Source organism: Strongylocentrotus purpuratus, unplaced genomic scaffold, assembly GCF_000002235.5.
Source record: "Strongylocentrotus purpuratus isolate Spur 01 unplaced genomic scaffold, Spur_5.0 spur5_scaffold_2, whole genome shotgun sequence".
NCBI lineage: Eukaryota > Metazoa > Echinodermata > Echinoidea > Camarodonta > Strongylocentrotidae > Strongylocentrotus > Strongylocentrotus purpuratus.
In genome coordinates, this window is record NW_022145605.1 from 35,173,608 (window position 1) to 35,181,893 (window position 8,286).

Genomic DNA, 8,286 nt, shown 5'->3' on the forward strand with positions numbered 1-8,286 from the left:
GCTCCTCCTTTTTCTTTTCTTCCATCCTCCATGTAGCATTATGGCAAAATCCGCAACCGTTTCCAAGACAGTGTCAATGCGCACACTCTTTGCGCATGATGACCATTACGTCATAAACAAAGACAAGGTGAATACTATATATCGCGTGTCGAGGTACTAGGTTTGCTCAAAGGCTTATTTGGAATATGACGTTAGCTTGTTATATTCCTCTTCCCCAGGGGACCTGATCTCAACAAGGCATAGAAGTGCAGCTCTGGACTATTATTGATACCCCCAATAATATAGTTGAACAAGAGCTCCATCTACAGAGGACACAGTCTCTTAGTTGGAGAAGAGGCGTTCGGGCTAAATCCGTTTCCTCACCCAGTCGGGCACTTTGAAACAATCATGAACATCTGAAACTACTACTACCACCCCATTGAAAGAAATCAGATGGTGACGTCATTGTTTAATCTTAAATAGGTTTAAATTGACGAGTCTTTTGTCTACGACCATACCATGCTGAACATACCTGTTCTCGTCCGATCACCGAAGTCAAGAAACATCAATATATTGTGTATATTGCTTCATTACGCTCATCTCACTTCAGACATTACATTACTCTTCCATATACAGGGAGAGGCAACAAGCAGCGGCTCAAAGATCACTAATTTTGCTCAGCACTCCTTGGACTACATGCTTTCTCAGGCTTTGACTCCATAAGCGCCTTTAAAGGAACCGGCAAGTCAAGCCAATCAAACTGTTTGCAGCAACGCAACAAATTTGTCAAACCTCTGGCAGGACTTGGTGATTCGTGGACTGTACAAGAGGAGTTGCTATCCAACCTAGATTAAATGTACATTATATATACAGAATGTACTAGTTGTAATAAGCGGGGGGAGGGGGGGGGTGCGCATACGAGTTGACTGATACTAATTTTTTTGGGAAACATCAGATAACATATCAATGAATAATATTACACACAAATTAAGGGGGCTAGAAACACTTATTTCATGATAATAGCAGACAAATACAACTTCGGTGATTTTGACAGGTTTCGAGACAGAAATTTGCATATCAAAATATATGCAAATTTATGACGTCATTAATAATTGAAGACAATGAACTAAATTAAAATAATTTTTCTACATCTTGTTGAATGATTTACAAAGATGTGTATTAATTTGATGGAGGTTAGGTTATCTGCTGAGAAACAGGGTAAAGTGTAAGCACATAATTCACAACCTAAGAAATGTACAATACACGGAAAAACTGATATGTTTACATACCAAATAATGGGGAAAACATGTCTACATAGTTGGCTGAATTTTTTTTTGCAGGAAACATCAGATAACATATCAATTATAATTTTACACCAAATTGGGGGTTTGAAAACTTATTTCATGAAATAGCAGACAAAATACAACTTTCAGGTGATTTTGACAGGTTTCGAGACAGAAATTTGCATATCAAAATATATGCAAATCTATGACGTCATTAATAATTGAAGACAATAAAATAAATTAAAATAATTTTGTCTACCTATTGTTGTATAGTTTACAAAGATTTCTTATAAATTTGATGGAGATTAGAGTTATATCTGCTGAGAAACAGGGTGAAATGTAAGCGCCTAATTCACAAACCCTAAGAAAGTGTGCAAACACGAAAAACTGACATTTTTACATATCTTCAAAAAAGAGCAAGAAAACAGTGTCCAAATGAGTTTTTTTCTTGGGAACATCTTTTTTCTTATATTATGGACCCCAATGAACAAATTGACACCCCAAAAGTAGGATCATAGGGGGGGGTGCACGGTAGCCCCCTCTGGCCCACGGACTACAATGGTTGTGTAGCATAAATCAAAGCTCCCGAGGACTGAATTGATCTTTGGGGGGGGGGTTATCGAATCCGGGCCACTGGCTTTGAACGTCAGTACGGAGACGGGCCAGTGGCTTCGGCGACACCAGATTCAAGAGGCCATTCTCATAATGTAACCAAATTTAATGCACACTTTGTGAAGTGCGTCAATACAAAATTTTCGTTCACCTGTCCTGAATAATTTTATTTCAATAGTCAGAATAAAAATGTATATATAACCATAATGACCATAATATTCGTCCTATCTTGTTACAACTAATGCACGCAGTTTGCATTTTGACTATTGAAATACGATTATTGATGAGTGAAATAATTCGTATCGAGGTACTTCAAAAAGGCTTTCATCGAAAGGGTGCGGTGCGGTGCGGCGCGGTGTGGTGTGCTCAACGCACCCATTCGATATAAGGCCCCCCGCTTTTCTCGAAAGGGTGCGTTGAGAGCGGAGTACCGTTTTAACACACCCTTTCGATGAAAGCGGGGGGGCTTTTCTCGAAAGGGTGCGTCGACTAGTCTTTCGCATCAGTCGTTTAAAATGATAGTTGCCAATTTAAGTATATCGAAAATGTATTTAATAAAATGGAATGGTTGTTGTTGTTGTTGTTTTAGTTTTAAGGGCGTGTGTCATTCAATCATGAATATTTACGCCATCTTGATTACAGAGTGGTCTCTTTCGTTATTACTATATTGATGGGGGAGACAGAGAGAAGGAAGAAAGGGAAAGGGAAAGGGAAGATAAAAGGAAAGAAAGAAGAATAAGAAGAAAAGAGGGAAACGGGGGGGGGGGCGAAGGGGTCTTGCCTCCCCCCTCCCGCCAAAAAATAAATAAAAGAGGGAGAGGGAAGGGAGAGGGAAAGAAAATATAAAAGGAAAGAAAGAAGAGGAAAAGAATAAGAAAAGAGGGAAACGGGGGCGAAGGGCTCTTGCCTCCTCCCTCCCCCCCCCCCCCCCCAAAAATAAATAAGAGAGAGAAGGGAAAGGGAAAGAGATGATAAAAGGAAAGAAAGAAGAGGAAGTAGAAGGAAACGGGGGCGAAGGGCTCTTGCCTCCCCCCCCCCCGCCAAAAATAAATAAGAGAGAGAGAGAGAGAGAGAGAGAGAGAGAAGGGAAAGGGAAAGAGAAGATAAAAGGAAAGAAAGAAGAGGAATAAGAAGAAAAGAGGGAAACGGGGGCGAAGGGCTCTTGCCTCCTCCCTCCCCACCCCCTCCCGCGAAAAAAATAAATAAGAGAGAGAGAGAGAGAGAGAGAGAGAGAGAAGGGAGAGGGAAAGAAAATCTAAACGGAAAGAAAGAAGAGGAAAAAGAATAAGAAAAGAGGGAAACGGGGGCGAAGGGCTCTTGCCTCCTCCCTCCCCCCCCCCCCCCCCCGCCAAAAAATAAATAAGAGAGAGAGAGAGAGAAGGAAAGGGAAAGAGAAGATAAAAGGAAAGAAAGAAGAGGAAGAAGAATTTGTGTCCTGCCAGTGTCACAAATAGATATAAAAATATGCTCATCTGACGATAATTTGATGTATAAAACCCCTCACCTTCTTGGGGCTCCGCCCCTTGGATCCAACACCAATTTGTGTCCTGCCAGTGTCACAAATAGATATAAAAATATGCTCATCTGACCGTTATTTATTGCCCAAAACCCCTGAGCTTCCGGGGCTCCACCCCCTTGACCCCACGCCAATTCGTGACCCCTGTGTCACAAATAAGGTATAAAATACTAATAATTTAATGTACAAAACTCCTGAGCTTCTGGGGGCTCTGCCCCCTGGACCCAACACCAAATTGTGTCCTGCCACTGTCACAAATAAGGTATAAAATTATGCTCATCCGACATTAATTTTGATGTTTAATACCCCTGAGCTTCTGAGGGCTCCGCCCTGTGAAAAAAACGTGTAAAAAAACACGTTAATTTTACCGTTTTGGGAGATAGGCCCCCCCCCTCCCTGGCGTTCAAGGGGGGGGGGTACGATTTTTCACATTTTTGAGGGCCCCAAAAAAAGATTAGTGCTCTCTAGTAATTTCGCGATTACTCCGGAACCGCGGCAGATGACTTTTTTCTTTCGAGTCTTACGCATCTTTTGAAACATTTTTTTGTTGAAAATTGGACGTATAGTTGCGGAGTCACGTGACCTTTTGTTTTTGCATGTCAGCCCTAAAATCGCTCATTTTTGTGATTTATGTATACCAAACATATGGAAATACCATTTATTCTTTTAAAAAGAGAAAACATTGGTTATTTAGTTTTGTTTTCAAGTTAATGTGTTTGTTTTTGGGTCAAAATAGTTGAATTGTGGTTAGAAATGAAATAAAACAACAAAAACAATATAATACATAAATACAATTATCAAAACAAGAGATAACATAGGGATAAACTGGCTCTTCCAACTTTGTTGTCGTATTATTATTCTAACGAATATATGTAGTGAAAAAGAACGCTTGAATATGAATTATATATGATTTGTTTGCATAAATTACCATAAATATGCAAATGAGTGAATTTTTCAAAAATTTGAAATTACCATTGTTTTTTATACACTTCACTTGACATGTATGCACATTTTCGCGGCGATCGGCTGTGAAACGGCCGAGATCTTAGGGGGGGGACCCCCCCCCCCCCCCCCTCAAGTCTACTCCAATCATATTGAAAAAAGTATGACTTAAATCATCTCTCTCATCATTATACCGCTATAGTATTCATGTTTTTAATATTATTTATTATCAATCCATTGAACAAGTTCATAGAGAAAATACTTATCTCTCTGCAACATTAAAAAAGAATCTTCATTAATATGTCTTAATTTGTATTGATAGCCTTGTGGTCGCCAACAGTGGCGTAGGTAGGGGCGTCTCCAAAGGGGGTGTGGGGGTGCGACACCCCCCCCCCCCACCTGTCAGGATATTGTCGGTAAAATTGCGCTGCCGTCGGGAAAAAAGAGAGGGAAAGGAAAAAGAAAAAGAAAGAAAGAGAAAAACGAAAAAGAGGGAGAATAGGAAAGAAAGGAAAAGAAAGAAGAAAAAAGGAGGCAAGAGCCCTTCGCCCCCGTTTCCCTCTTTTCTTCTTCTTCCTCTTCTTTCTTTCCTTTTATCTTCTCTTTCCCTTTCCTTCTCTCTCTCTCTCTTATTTATTTTTTGGCGGGGGGGGGGGGGCGTTGGAGGAGGCAACAGCCCTTCGCCCCCGTTTCCCTCTTTTCTTCTTATTCTTCTTCCTCTTCTTTCTTTCCTTTCATATTCTCTTTCCCTTTCCCTTTCCCTTCTCTCTCTCTCTCTCTCTCTCTCTCTCTCTCTCTCTCTTATTTATATTTTGGCGGGGGGAGGGCAAGAGCCCTTTGCCCCCGTTTCCCTCTTTTCTTATTCTTTTTCCTCTTTCTTTCCTTTTATCTTCTCTTTCCCTTTCCCTTTCCCTTCTCTCTCTTATTTATTTTTTGGCGGGGGGGGGAGGGAGGAGGCAAGAGCCCTTCGCCCCCGTTTCCCTCTTTTCTTATTCTTTTTTCTCTTCTATTTTTCCTTTTATATTTTCTTTCCCTCTCCCTTCCCTCTCCCTCTCTTATTTATTTTTTTTGGCGGGAGGGGGGAGGCAAGAGCCCTACGCCCCCGTTTCCCTCTCTTTCTTCTTCTTCCTCTTCTTTCTTTCCTTTTATCATTCTCTTTCCCTTTCCCTTCTCTCTCTCTCTCTCTTATTTATTTTTTGGCGGGGGGGAGGCAAGAGCCCTTCGCCCCCGTTTCATTCTACTTCCTCTTCTTCCTTTCCTTTTATCATCTCTTTCCCTTTCCCTTCTCTCTCTTATTTATTTTTTGGCGGGGGGGGGGAGGGAGGAGGCAAGAGCCCTTCGCCCCCGTTTCCCTCTTTTCTTATTCTTTTTCCTCTTCTTTCTTTCCTTTTATATTTTCTTTCCCTCTCCCTTCCCTCTCCCTCTCTTATTTATTTTTTTTTCTTTCCTTTTGTCTTCCCTTTCCCTTTCCCTTTCTTCCTTCTCTCTGTCTCCCCATCAACATAGTAATAACGAAAGAGACCACTCTGTAATCAAGACGGCGTAAATATTCATAATTGAATAACACACACCCTTAAAACTAAAACAACAACAACAACAACCATTCTATTTTATTTAATACATTTTCGATATACTTAAATTGGCAACTATTACCTTCTGTCCCAGATCCTCATTTTAAACGACTGATGCGAAAGACTAGTCGACGCACCCTTTCGAGAAAAGCCCCCCCCCCCCGCTTTTATCGAAAGGGTGTGTTAAAACGGTACTCCGCTCTCAACGCACCCTTTCGAGAAAAGCCCCCCCCCCCCCCCTTTTTTTTTTTATCGAATGGGTGCGTTGAGCACACCACACCGCGCCGCACCGCACCGCACCCTTTCGATGAAAGCCCTTCAAAAAAGCCTTGTTCAGACGATGGTAATTTACCCCGGGTAAAGGTCGTGTTAAGAGCAAGTCGGGGTAAATATGGTGAGATAGGTGTACAGGTCGGAATAGTGACTGTCTGAACGATGGTCGTGTTAGCTACGCCTACCTTTACCCCGACCTGTTTACTCCTGGATATATCCAGGAGCAACTTGCTAGCACAGTTGAACGTGTGGATGCTCTCAATTAGATTTCGCACGGTTTATAGATGCGGAAGGTTGGGGTGAGGTCGACTAATGCGGGCGCCACAACTTCCAGGGGCGGATCCAGCGGAGCGTGGATTCCCCCCCCCCCCCCCCCTCTTACCTTCACACAAAAATATAAAAAATCACATACATAATGTTAAGTTTACTCATTCAGAAATGCCTCAGAATGTACCATAGAGCATCTTAAGCTTCAATGTTTTCCGGGGCCCATGAGCGTAAAAGCTTCGCGCTCGCAATTTCGTACATTTCACGGCCCCCCCCCCCCCTCCACCTTGTAAAATCCTTGATCCGCCCCTGATTTCTGGAAGTTACGCTGAGTAAGACTGGGTCGGGGGTGGAAGGTTGTGTTAACCTCATCGTGGCAAGTTGGTCCGGGTAAGAAGTTGTGGACACTATTGGTGTAAGTGAAATATACATGAGGTATTTAGTGCTGCAGTGATTAACTTACGCCGACTAGCAAAACCCCGTCTGAACATGGCTATAGACGTAGAGTTGGTTACATTGCAGAAATGGTCTATTGACTGAAAGATTGACAAATTGTCAACCTTCATTAATTAGTTCCTTTGTCAGGGTCACGTGAGTTTTTAACAATGACAAGGCACATGCATCAGCTGTCGTTCAGTTGAATCTGGTGACCCAGGTTCAATTCCCGGCGGAGAGAAAACGGAAGACATCAAGACAGCAATGGGGAACTTTGATTAAAGCTACGCAACCATTGTTCTCTCATTATTCAATCCTATTTTGTAACAATGATTAATAAACCATAATGAACCCTCTTGGCATCGTCGTTATAACGGCTATACCTCCCAGAAGAGGTGATATTAAGAATGAACGATATACAGTGTGTATACAAAAAGAGTACCCAATTTTGGTAGCTTCTAATTGAAAAAAGTTTTTTTTAACTTTCAGGTTCAGGGGTTTTAGGCATTTAATTACGATCAGATGAGCATACTTTGATACCTTATTTGTGACACGTGCAGGTCACTAACCTCAGTGACCTTGAATTATATTTCATAAAGGTTATATTGATAAAGGTTAACTAATACCCTATCTACTGATACAATATTCATAATTGTGCTGCACCTGATGTCTGAGCATCAGGCTTTTCAAAAGGTATTGTCGAAATCCCAATGTACCAAGTTTGGGCTGAAACAATAAATGTGGGCCAAAAATCATTATGTGTGTTTTATCTCATTCCAAAGTTAAAAAAACTGCTCACTTATTTATATTGACTATTAGGCACTTGAAAAGAAAAGGTAATTTCAACTCAAATTCAAAGAAATGCATATCAAAAGTAAAATTTATGACATTCTCTTTGTTATGATGATTGTAATATTGACTTCATTCGCATCCCTTGTTAATTAAATAGATAATGATTATTTGGAATGTTATTTTTTTAATGAAAGTCTACTGTCAATTTCTTATATTGTTATCATCGTATGTGTTCTTTCTTGCATTTGAGTTGAGTAACCTTTGAGTTTTCATTCAATATTCGAGATAAACACCCTTTTGATCTTTGCGCGTGTGAAATGGCGCAGCAGACAAGTGAGCAGATAGTACTTAGATATCATGAGACAAGAAGTTAGAAGGCTGTTCAAAATAATTAAAGGTTATCCTATGGATTGAAACAAGGTACTATAAAAGCCTATATACACTGCATTATTAAAAAAAATGCATATATGGCCTGACTAATTACGTTCCATCAGCCCGAACTTCGTACAAGGCAATTTTGACACCTTTTAAAGGTGTTTAGTCACCCGTAATGTGGGCACAGAATGATTCAAGGTACAAGGTTTATCAGAAACATGATATAAGATACATACAAATG